The following is a 12,276-nucleotide window of genomic DNA, read 5'->3' as shown; positions in this document are numbered from 1 at the left end:
CAGTTGTTTCTTAGCTTCCCGAAGAGCTGGAAGCAAGATGCTTTGGGGGCTCCCTGCCCCTTTGCCAACAAGGCCGACCTTTGGGCCTTTCAGCTCTAGGCCAATGGAGCACACCCAGAGCAGAAGTTCTACCTCAGCCAGATAAGGCCTGCCAAGAAACTGCGTTTCAAAGGCTTTGGTAAGAGATGTTGCCGGTACTCTGTCAGAGCACTGGGCAGAGACAGTTGTTTCTTAGCTTCCCAATGAGCTGGAAGCAAGATGCTTTGGGGCCTCTCTGCCCCTTTGCAAACAAGGCATCCCTTTGGGCCTTTCAGCTCTAGGGCAATGGAGCACACCCAGAGCAGAAGTTCTACCTCAGCCAGATCAGGCCTGCCAAGAAACTGCTTTTCACAGGCCTTCGTAAGAGGTGTTCCCGGAAGGCTGTAAGAGTACCTGGCAGAGCGAGTTGTTTCTTAGCTTCAAAAACAGCTGGAAGCAACATGATTTGGGGCCTCTCTCCCCCTTTGGAAACAAAGCAGCCTTTGTGCCTGGCAGCTCTAGGCCAAAGTAGCACACCCAGAGCACAAGTTCTACCTCAGCCAGAAAAGGCCTGTCAAGAAGCTGCGTTTCACAGGCCTTTGTATGTGACGTTCCCGGTTGGCTTTGAGAGCACTGTGCAGAGCCAGTTGTTTTAGCTTCCCAGAGAGCAGGAAGCAAGATGCTTTGGGGCCTCTCTCACACTTTGGAAATAAAGGCAGCCCTTTGGGCCTGGCAGCCCTAGGCCAATGGAGTACACCCAGAGCAGAAGTTCTACCTCAGCCAGATCAGGCCTTCCAAGAAACTGCGTCTCACAGGCCTTTCTCTGTCACGTTGCCGGTAGGCTGTGAGAGCACTGTGCAGAGCCAGTTGTTTCTTAGCTTCCCAAAGATTTGGAAGCAAGATACTTTGGGGACTCTCAGCCCCTTTGGAAACAAGGCGGCCCTTTGGGCCTGGCAGCTCTAGGCCAAAGTAGCACGCCCAGAGCAGGAGTTCTACTTCAGCCAGATCAGGCCTGCCAAGAAACTGCGTTTCACAGGCCTTGGTAAGAGATGTTCCCGGTAGGCTGTAAGAGCACTGGGCAGAGCCAGTTGTTTCTTACCTTCCTGAAAAGCTGGAAGCAAGACGCTTGGGACCCCTCTGCCCGTTTGGGAACAAGGCAGCCTTGTGGGTCGGGAAGCTCTAGGCCAATGGAGCACACGCAGAGCAGGAGTTCTACTTCAGCCTGATCAGGCCTGCAAAGAAACAGCGTTTGACAGGCCTTGGTAAGAGATGTTCCCGGTAGGTGTAAGAGCACTGGGCAGAGCCAGTTGTTTCTTAGCTTCGCAAAGACCGGGAAGCAAGATGCTTTGGGCCTCTCTGCCCCTTGGAAACAGGGCAGCACTTGGGGCCTGGCAGCTCTAGGGCAATGGAGCACACCCAGAGCCGGAGTTCTACTTCAGCCAGATGAGGCCTGCCAAGAAACTGCGTTTCACAGGCCTTTCAAAGACATGTTCCCGGTAGGCTGTAAGAGCACGGGGCAGAGCGAGTTGGTTCTTAGCTTCCCAGAGAGCTGGAAGCAAGATGCTTTGGGGCCTCTCTGCCCCTTTGGAAACAAGGCAGCACCTTGGGCCTGGCAGCTCTAGGGCAATGGAGCACACCCAGAGCAGAAGTTCTACTTCAGCCAAATCAGGCCTGCCAGGAAACGGCGTTTCACAGGCCTTGGTAAGAGATGTTCCCGGTAGGCTGTAAGAGCACTGGGCAACGCCAGATGTTTCTTAGCTTCCCGAAGAGCTGGAAGCAAGATGCTTTGGTGCCACTCTCTCACTTTGGAATCAAGGCAGCCCTTTGGGGCAGGTAGCTCCAGGCCAGTGGAGCACACCCAGAGCAGAAGTTCTACTTCGGCCAGTTCAGGCCACCAACAAACTGCGTTTCACAGGCCTTGGTAAGAGATGTTCCCGGTAGGCTGTAAGAGCACTGGGCAACGCCAGATGTTTCTTAGCTTCCCGAAGAGCTGGAAGCAAGATGCTTTGGGGCCTCTCTGCCCCTTTGCAAACAAGGCGGCCCTTTGGGCCAGGCAGCTCTAGGCCAATGGAGCACACCCAGAGCAGAAGTTCTACTTCAGCTAGATCAGGCCACCAGCAAAGTGCGTTTCACAGGCCTTGGTAAGAGATTTTCTCTCAGGCTGTAAGAGCACTGGGCAGAGCCAGTTGTTTCTTAGCTTCCCGAAGAGCTGGAAGCAAGATGCTTTGGGGGCTCCCTGCCCCTTTGCCAACAAGGCCGACCTTTGGGCCTTTCAGCTCTAGGCCAATGGAGCACACCCAGAGCAGAAGTTCTACCTCAGCCAGATAAGGCCTGCCAAGAAACTGCGTTTCAAAGGCTTTGGTAAGAGATGTTGCCGGTACTCTGTCAGAGCACTGGGCAGAGACAGTTGTTTCTTAGCTTCCCAATGAGCTGGAAGCAAGATGCTTTGGGGCCTCTCTGCCCCTTTGCAAACAAGGCATCCCTTTGGGCCTTTCAGCTCTAGGGCAATGGAGCACACCCAGAGCAGAAGTTCTACCTCAGCCAGATCAGGCCTGCCAAGAAACTGCTTTTCACAGGCCTTCGTAAGAGGTGTTCCCGGAAGGCTGTAAGAGTACCTGGCAGAGCGAGTTGTTTCTTAGCTTCAAAAACAGCTGGAAGCAACATGATTTGGGGCCTCTCTCCCCCTTTGGAAACAAAGCAGCCTTTGTGCCTGGCAGCTCTAGGCCAAAGTAGCACACCCAGAGCACAAGTTCTACCTCAGCCAGATAAGGCCTGTCAAGAAGCTGCGTTTCACAGGCCTTTGTATGTGACGTTCCCGGTTGGCTTTGAGAGCACTGTGCAGAGCCAGTTGTTTTAGCTTCCCAGAGAGCAGGAAGCAAGATGCTTTGGGGCCTCTCTCACACTTTGGAAATAAAGGCAGCCCTTTGGGCCTGGCAGCCCTAGGCCAATGGAGTACACCCAGAGCAGAAGTTCTACCTCAGCCAGATCAGGCCTTCCAAGAAACTGCGTCTCACAGGCCTTTCTCTGTCACGTTGCCGGTAGGCTGTGAGAGCACTGTGCAGAGCCAGTTGTTTCTTAGCTTCCCAAAGATTTGGAAGCAAGATACTTTGGGGACTCTCAGCCCCTTTGGAAACAAGGCGGCCCTTTGGGCCTGGCAGCTCTAGGCCAAAGTAGCACGCCCAGAGCAGGAGTTCTACTTCAGCCAGATCAGGCCTGCCAAGAAACTGCGTTTCACAGGCCTTGGTAAGAGATGTTCCCGGTAGGCTGTAAGAGCACTGGGCAGAGCCAGTTGTTTCTTACCTTCCTGAAAAGCTGGAAGCAAGACGCTTGGGACCCCTCTGCCCGTTTGGGAACAAGGCAGCCTTTTGGGTCGGGAAGCTCTAGGCCAATGGAGCACACGCAGAGCAGGAGTTCTACTTCAGCCTGATCAGGCCTGCAAAGAAACAGCGTTTGACAGGCCTTGGTAAGAGATGTTCCCGGTAGGTGTAAGAGCACTGGGCAGAGCCAGTTGTTTCTTAGCTTCGCAAAGACCGGGAAGCAAGATGCTTTGGGCCTCTCTGCCCCTTGGAAACAGGGCAGCACTTGGGGCCTGGCAGCTCTAGGGCAATGGAGCACACCCAGAGCCGGAGTTCTACTTCAGCCAGATGAGGCCTGCCAAGAAACTGCGTTTCACAGGCCTTTCAAAGACATGTTCCCGGTAGGCTGTAAGAGCACGGGGCAGAGCGAGTTGGTTCTTAGCTTCCCAGAGAGCTGGAAGCAAGATGCTTTGGGGCCTCTCTGCCCCTTTGGAAACAAGGCAGCACCTTGGGCCTGGCAGCTCTAGGGCAATGGAGCACACCCAGAGCAGAAGTTCTACTTCAGCCAAATCAGGCCTGCCAGGAAACGGCGTTTCACAGGCCTTGGTAAGAGATGTTCCCGGTAGGCAGTAAGAGCACTGGGCAACGCCAGATGTTTCTTAGCTTCCCGAAGAGCTGGAAGCAAGATGCTTTGGTGCCACTCTCTCACTTTGGAATCAAGGCAGCCCTTTGGGGCAGGTAGCTCCAGGCCAGTGGAGCACACCCAGAGCAGAAGTTCTACTTCGGCCAGTTCAGGCCACCAACAAACTGCGTTTCACAGGCCTTGGTAAGAGATGTTCCCGGTAGGCTGTAAGAGCACTGGGCAACGCCAGATGTTTCTTAGCTTCCCGAAGAGCTGGAAGCAAGATGCTTTGGGGCCTCTCTGCCCCTTTGCAAACAAGGCGGCCCTTTGGGCCAGGCAGCTCTAGGCCAATGGAGCACACCCAGAGCAGAAGTTCTACTTCAGCTAGATCAGGCCACCAGCAAAGTGCGTTTCACAGGCCTTGGTAAGAGATTTTCTCTCAGGCTGTAAGAGCACTGGGCAGAGCCAGTTGTTTCTTAGCTTCCCGAAGAGCTGGAAGCAAGATGCTTTGGGGGCTCCCTGCCCCTTTGCCAACAAGGCCGACCTTTGGGCCTTTCAGCTCTAGGCCAATGGAGCACACCCAGAGCAGAAGTTCTACCTCAGCCAGATAAGGCCTGCCAAGAAACTGCGTTTCAAAGGCTTTGGTAAGAGATGTTCCCGGTACTCTGTCAGAGCACTGGGCAGAGACAGTTGTTTCTTAGCTTCCCAATGAGCTGGAAGCAAGATGCTTTGGGGCCTCTCTGCCCCTTTGCAAACAAGGCATCCCTTTGGGCCTTTCAGCTCTAGGCCAATGGAGCACACCCAGAGCAGAAGTTCTACCTCAGCCAGATCAGGCCTGCCAAGAAACTGCTTTTCACAGGCCTTCGTAAGAGGTGTTCCCGGAAGGCTGTAAGAGTACCTGGCAGAGCGAGTTGTTTCTTAGCTTCAAAAACAGCTGGAAGCAACATGATTTGGGGCCTCTCTCCCCCTTTGGAAACAAAGCAGCCTTTGTGCCTGGCAGCTCTAGGCCAAAGTAGCACACCCAGAGCACAAGTTCTACCTCAGCCAGATAAGGCCTGTCAAGAAGCTGCGTTTCACAGGCCTTTGTATGTGACGTTCCCGGTTGGCTTTGAGAGCACTGTGCAGAGCCAGTTGTTTTAGCTTCCCAGAGAGCAGGAAGCAAGATGCTTTGGGGCCTCTGTCACACTTTGGAAATAAAGGCAGCCCTTTGGGCCTGGCAGCCCTAGGCCAATGGAGTACACCCAGAGCAGAAGTTCTACCTCAGCCAGATCAGGCCTTCCAAGAAACTGCGTCTCACAGGCCTTTCTCTGTCACGTTGCCGGTAGGCTGTGAGAGCACTGTGCAGAGCCAGTTGTTTCTTAGCTTCCCAAAGATTTGGAAGCAAGATACTTTGGGGACTCTCAGCCCCTTTGGAAACAAGGCGGCCCTTTGGGCCTGGCAGCTCTAGGCCAAAGTAGCACGCCCAGAGCAGGAGTTCTACTTCAGCCAGATCAGGCCTGCCAAGAAACTGCGTTTCACAGGCCTTGGTAAGAGATGTTCCCGGTAGGCTGTAAGAGCACTGGGCAGAGCCAGTTGTTTCTTACCTTCCTGAAAAGCTGGAAGCAAGACGCTTGGGACCCCTCTGCCCGTTTGGGAACAAGGCAGCCTTTTGGGTCGGGAAGCTCTAGGCCAATGGAGCACACGCAGAGCAGGAGTTCTACTTCAGCCTGATCAGGCCTGCAAAGAAACAGCGTTTGACAGGCCTTGGTAAGAGATGTTCCCGGTAGGTGTAAGAGCACTGGGCAGAGCCAGTTGTTTCTTAGCTTCGCAAAGACCGGGAAGCAAGATGCTTTGGGCCTCTCTGCCCCTTGGAAACAGGGCAGCACTTGGGGCCTGGCAGCTCTAGGGCAATGGAGCACACCCAGAGCCGGAGTTCTACTTCAGCCAGATGAGGCCTGCCAAGAAACTGCGTTTCACAGGCCTTTCAAAGACATGTTCCCGGTAGGCTGTAAGAGCACGGGGCAGAGCGAGTTGGTTCTTAGCTTCCCAGAGAGCTGGAAGCAAGATGCTTTGGGGCCTCTCTGCCCCTTTGGAAACAAGGCAGCACCTTGGGCCTGGCAGCTCTAGGGCAATGGAGCCCACCCAGAGCAGAAGTTCTACTTCAGCCAAATCAGGCCTGCCAGGAAACGGCGTTTCACAGGCCTTGGTAAGAGATGTTCCCGGTAGGCTGTAAGAGCACTGGGCAACGCCAGATGTTTCTTAGCTTCCCGAAGAGCTGGAAGCAAGATGCTTTGGTGCCACTCTCTCACTTTGGAATCAAGGCAGCCCTTTGGGGCAGGTAGCTCCAGGCCAGTGGAGCACACCCAGAGCAGAAGTTCTACTTCGGCCAGTTCAGGCCACCAACAAACTGCGTTTCACAGGCCTTGGTAAGAGATGTTCCCGGTAGGCTGTAAGAGCACTGGGCAACGCCAGATGTTTCTTAGCTTCCCGAAGAGCTGGAAGCAAGATGCTTTGGGGCCTCTCTGCCCCTTTGCCAACAAGGCCGACCTTTGGGCCTTTCAGCTCTAGGCCAATGGAGCACACCCAGAGCAGAAGTTCTACCTCAGCCAGATAAGGCCTGCCAAGAAACTGCGTTTCAAAGGCTTTGGTAAGAGATGTTCCCGGTACTCTGTCAGAGCACTGCGCAGAGACAGTTGTTTCTTAGCTTCCCAATGAGTTGGAAGCAAGATGCTTTGGGGCCTCTCTGCCCCTTTGCAAACAAGGCATCCCTTTGGGCCTTTCAGCTCTAGGGCAATGGAGCACACCCAGAGCAGAAGTTCTACCTCAGCCAGATCAGGCCTGCCAAGAAACTGCTTTTCACAGGCCTTCGTAAGAGGTGTTCCCGGAAGGCTGTAAGAGTACCTGGCAGAGCGAGTTGTTTCTTAGCTTCAAAAACAGCTGGAAGCAACATGATTTGGGGCCTCTCTCCCCCTTTGGAAACAAAGCAGCCTTTGTGCCTGGCAGCTCTAGGCCAAAGTAGCACACCCAGAGCACAAGTTCTACCTCAGCCAGATAAGGCCTGTCAAGAAGCTGCGTTTCACAGGCCTTTGTATGTGACGTTCCCGGTTGGCTTTGAGAGCACTGTGCAGAGCCAGTTGTTTTAGCTTCCCAGAGAGCAGGAAGCAAGATGCTTTGGGGCCTCTCTCACACTTTGGAAATAAAGGCAGCCCTTTGGGCCTGGCAGCCCTAGGCCAATGGAGTACACCCAGAGCAGAAGTTCTACCTCAGCCAGATCAGGCCTTCCAAGAAACTGCGTCTCACAGGCCTTTCTCTGTCACGTTGCCGGTAGGCTGTGAGAGCACTGTGCAGAGCCAGTTGTTTCTTAGCTTCCCAAAGATTTGGAAGCAAGATACTTTGGGGACTCTCAGCCCCTTTGGAAACAAGGCGGCCCTTTGGGCCTGGCAGCTCTAGGCCAAAGTAGCACGCCCAGAGCAGGAGTTCTACTTCAGCCAGATCAGGCCTGCCAAGAAACTGCGTTTCACAGGCCTTGGTAAGAGATGTTCCCGGTAGGCTGTAAGAGCACTGGGCAGAGCCAGTTGTTTCTTACCTTCCTGAAAAGCTGGAAGCAAGACGCTTGGGACCCCTCTGCCCGTTTGGGAACAAGGCAGCCTTTTGGGTCGGGAAGCTCTAGGCCAATGGAGCACACGCAGAGCAGGAGTTCTACTTCAGCCTGATCAGGCCTGCAAAGAAACAGCGTTTGACAGGCCTTGGTAAGAGATGTTCCCGGTAGGTGTAAGAGCACTGGGCAGAGCCAGTTGTTTCTTAGCTTCGCAAAGACCGGGAAGCAAGATGCTTTGGGCCTCTCTGCCCCTTGGAAACAGGGCAGCACTTGGGGCCTGGCAGCTCTAGGGCAATGGAGCACACCCAGAGCCGGAGTTCTACTTCAGCCAGATGAGGCCTGCCAAGAAACTGCGTTTCACAGGCCTTTCAAAGACATGTTCCCGGTAGGCTGTAAGAGCACGGGGCAGAGCAAGTTGGTTCTTAGCTTCCCAGAGAGCTGGAAGCAAGATGCTTTGGGGCCTCTCTGCCCCTTTGGAAACAAGGCAGCACCTTGGGCCTGGCAGCTCTAGGGCAATGGAGCACACCCAGAGCAGAAGTTCTACTTCAGCCAAATCAGGCCTGCCAGGAAACGGCGTTTCACAGGCCTTGGTAAGAGATGTTCCCGGTAGGCTGTAAGAGCACTGGGCAACGCCAGATGTTTCTTAGCTTCCCGAAGAGCTGGAAGCAAGATGCTTTGGTGCCACTCTCTCACTTTGGAATCAAGGCAGCCCTTTGGGGCAGGTAGCTCCAGGCCAGTGGAGCACACCCAGAGCAGAAGTTCTACTTCGGCCAGTTCAGGCCACCAACAAAGTGCGTTTCACAGGCCTTGGTAAGAGATGTTCCCGGTAGGCTGTAAGAGCACTGGGCAACGCCAGATGTTTCTTAGCTTCCCGAAGAGCTGGAAGCAAGATGCTTTGGGGCCTCTCTGCCCCTTTGCCAACAAGGCCGACCTTTGGGCCTTTCAGCTCTAGGGCAATGGAGCACACCCAGAGCAGAAGTTCTACCTCAGCCAGATCAGGCCTGCCAAGAAACTGCTTTTCACAGGCCTTCGTAAGAGGTGTTCCCGGAAGGCTGTAAGAGTACCTGGCAGAGCGAGTTGTTTCTTAGCTTCAAAAACAGCTGGAAGCAACATGATTTGGGGCCTCTCTCCCCCTTTGGAAACAAAGCAGCCTTTGTGCCTGGCAGCTCTAGGCCAAAGTAGCACACCCAGAGCACAAGTTCTACCTCAGCCAGATAAGGCCTGTCAAGAAGCTGCGTTTCACAGGCCTTTGTATGTGACGTTCCCGGTTGGCTTTGAGAGCACTGTGCAGAGCCAGTTGTTTTAGCTTCCCAGAGAGCAGGAAGCAAGATGCTTTGGGGCCTCTCTCACACTTTGGAAATAAAGGCAGCCCTTTGGGCCTGGCAGCCCTAGGCCAATGGAGTACACCCAGAGCAGAAGTTCTACCTCAGCCAGATCAGGCCTTCCAAGAAACTGCGTCTCACAGGCCTTTCTCTGTCACGTTGCCGGTAGGCTGTGAGAGCACTGTGCAGAGCCAGTTGTTTCTTAGCTTCCCAAAGATTTGGAAGCAAGATACTTTGGGGACTCTCAGCCCCTTTGGAAACAAGGCGGCCCTTTGGGCCTGGCAGCTCTAGGCCAAAGTAGCACGCCCAGAGCAGGAGTTCTACTTCAGCCAGATCAGGCCTGCCAAGAAACTGCGTTTCACAGGCCTTGGTAAGAGATGTTCCCGGTAGGCTGTAAGAGCACTGGGCAGAGCCAGTTGTTTCTTACCTTCCTGAAAAGCTGGAAGCAAGACGCTTGGGACCCCTCTGCCCGTTTGGGAACAAGGCAGCCTTTTGGGTCGGGAAGCTCTAGGCCAATGGAGCACACGCAGAGCAGGAGTTCTACTTCAGCCTGATCAGGCCTGCAAAGAAACAGCGTTTGACAGGCCTTGGTAAGAGATGTTCCCGGTAGGTGTAAGAGCACTGGGCAGAGCCAGTTGTTTCTTAGCTTCGCAAAGACCGGGAAGCAAGATGCTTTGGGCCTCTCTGCCCCTTGGAAACAGGGCAGCACTTGGGGCCTGGCAGCTCTAGGGCAATGGAGCACACCCAGAGCCGGAGTTCTACTTCAGCCAGATGAGGCCTGCCAAGAAACTGCGTTTCACAGGCCTTTCAAAGACATGTTCCCGGTAGGCTGTAAGAGCACGGGGCAGAGCGAGTTGGTTCTTAGCTTCCCAGAGAGCTGGAAGCAAGATGCTTTGGGGCCTCTCTGCCCCTTTGGAAACAAGGCAGCACCTTGGGCCTGGCAGCTCTAGGGCAATGGAGCACACCCAGAGCAGAAGTTCTACTTCAGCCAAATCAGGCCTGCCAGGAAACGGCGTTTCACAGGCCTTGGTAAGAGATGTTCCCGGTAGGCTGTAAGAGCACTGGGCAACGCCAGATGTTTCTTAGCTTCCCGAAGAGCTGGAAGCAAGATGCTTTGGTGCCACTCTCTCACTTTGGAATCAAGGCAGCCCTTTGGGGCAGGTAGCTCCAGGCCAGTGGAGCACACCCAGAGCAGAAGTTCTACTTCGGCCAGTTCAGGCCACCAACAAACTGCGTTTCACAGGCCTTGGTAAGAGATGTTCCCGGTAGGCTGTAAGAGCACTGGGCAACGCCAGATGTTTCTTAGCTTCCCGAAGAGCTGGAAGCAAGATGCTTTGGGGCCTCTCTGCCCCTTTGCAAACAAGGCGGCCCTTTGGGCCAGGCAGCTCTAGGCCAATGGAGCACACCCAGAGCAGAAGTTCTACTTCAGCTAGATCAGGCCACCAGCAAAGTGCGTTTCACAGGCCTTGGTAAGAGATTTTCTCTCAGGCTGTAAGAGCACTGGGCAGAGCCAGTTGTTTCTTAGCTTCCCGAAGAGCTGGAAGCAAGATGCTTTGGGGGCTCCCTGCCCCTTTGCCAACAAGGCCGACCTTTGGGCCTTTCAGCTCTAGGCCAATGGAGCACACCCAGAGCAGAAGTTCTACCTCAGCCAGATAAGGCCTGCCAAGAAACTGCGTTTCAAAGGCTTTGGTAAGAGATGTTGCCGGTACTCTGTCAGAGCACTGGGCAGAGACAGTTGTTTCTTAGCTTCCCAATGAGCTGGAAGCAAGATGCTTTGGGGCCTCTCTGCCCCTTTGCAAACAAGGCATCCCTTTGGGCCTTTCAGCTCTAGGGCAATGGAGCACACCCAGAGCAGAAGTTCTACCTCAGCCAGATCAGGCCTGCCAAGAAACTGCTTTTCACAGGCCTTCGTAAGAGGTGTTCCCGGAAGGCTGTAAGAGTACCTGGCAGAGCGAGTTGTTTCTTAGCTTCAAAAACAGCTGGAAGCAACATGATTTGGGGCCTCTCTCCCCCTTTGGAAACAAAGCAGCCTTTGTGCCTGGCAGCTCTAGGCCAAAGTAGCACACCCAGAGCACAAGTTCTACCTCAGCCAGATAAGGCCTGTCAAGAAGCTGCGTTTCACAGGCCTTTGTATGTGACGTTCCCGGTTGGCTTTGAGAGCACTGTGCAGAGCCAGTTGTTTTAGCTTCCCAGAGAGCAGGAAGCAAGATGCTTTGGGGCCTCTCTCACACTTTGGAAATAAAGGCAGCCCTTTGGGCCTGGCAGCCCTAGGCCAATGGAGTACACCCAGAGCAGAAGTTCTACCTCAGCCAGATCAGGCCTTCCAAGAAACTGCGTCTCACAGGCCTTTCTCTGTCACGTTGCCGGTAGGCTGTGAGAGCACTGTGCAGAGCCAGTTGTTTCTTAGCTTCCCAAAGATTTGGAAGCAAGATACTTTGGGGACTCTCAGCCCCTTTGGAAACAAGGCGGCCCTTTGGGCCTGGCAGCTCTAGGCCAAAGTAGCACGCCCAGAGCAGGAGTTCTACTTCAGCCAGATCAGGCCTGCCAAGAAACTGCGTTTCACAGGCCTTGGTAAGAGATGTTCCCGGTAGGCTGTAAGAGCACTGGGCAGAGCCAGTTGTTTCTTACCTTCCTGAAAAGCTGGAAGCAAGACGCTTGGGACCCCTCTGCCCGTTTGGGAACAAGGCAGCCTTGTGGGTCGGGAAGCTCTAGGCCAATGGAGCACACGCAGAGCAGGAGTTCTACTTCAGCCTGATCAGGCCTGCAAAGAAACAGCGTTTGACAGGCCTTGGTAAGAGATGTTCCCGGTAGGTGTAAGAGCACTGGGCAGAGCCAGTTGTTTCTTAGCTTCGCAAAGACCGGGAAGCAAGATGCTTTGGGCCTCTCTGCCCCTTGGAAACAGGGCAGCACTTGGGGCCTGGCAGCTCTAGGGCAATGGAGCACACCCAGAGCCGGAGTTCTACTTCAGCCAGATGAGGCCTGCCAAGAAACTGCGTTTCACAGGCCTTTCAAAGACATGTTCCCGGTAGGCTGTAAGAGCACGGGGCAGAGCGAGTTGGTTCTTAGCTTCCCAGAGAGCTGGAAGCAAGATGCTTTGGGGCCTCTCTGCCCCTTTGGAAACAAGGCAGCACCTTGGGCCTGGCAGCTCTAGGGCAATGGAGCACACCCAGAGCAGAAGTTCTACTTCAGCCAAATCAGGCCTGCCAGGAAACGGCGTTTCACAGGCCTTGGTAAGAGATGTTCCCGGTAGGCTGTAAGAGCACTGGGCAACGCCAGATGTTTCTTAGCTTCCCGAAGAGCTGGAAGCAAGATGCTTTGGTGCCACTCTCTCACTTTGGAATCAAGGCAGCCCTTTGGGGCAGGTAGCTCCAGGCCAGTGGAGCACACCCAGAGCAGAAGTTCTACTTCGGCCAGTTCAGGCCACCAACAAACTGCGTTTCA

Source organism: Equus asinus, chromosome 10 (assembly GCF_041296235.1).
Source record: "Equus asinus isolate D_3611 breed Donkey chromosome 10, EquAss-T2T_v2, whole genome shotgun sequence".
Lineage (NCBI taxonomy): Eukaryota > Metazoa > Chordata > Mammalia > Perissodactyla > Equidae > Equus > Equus asinus.
This window is presented reverse-complemented; position numbering follows the sequence as displayed.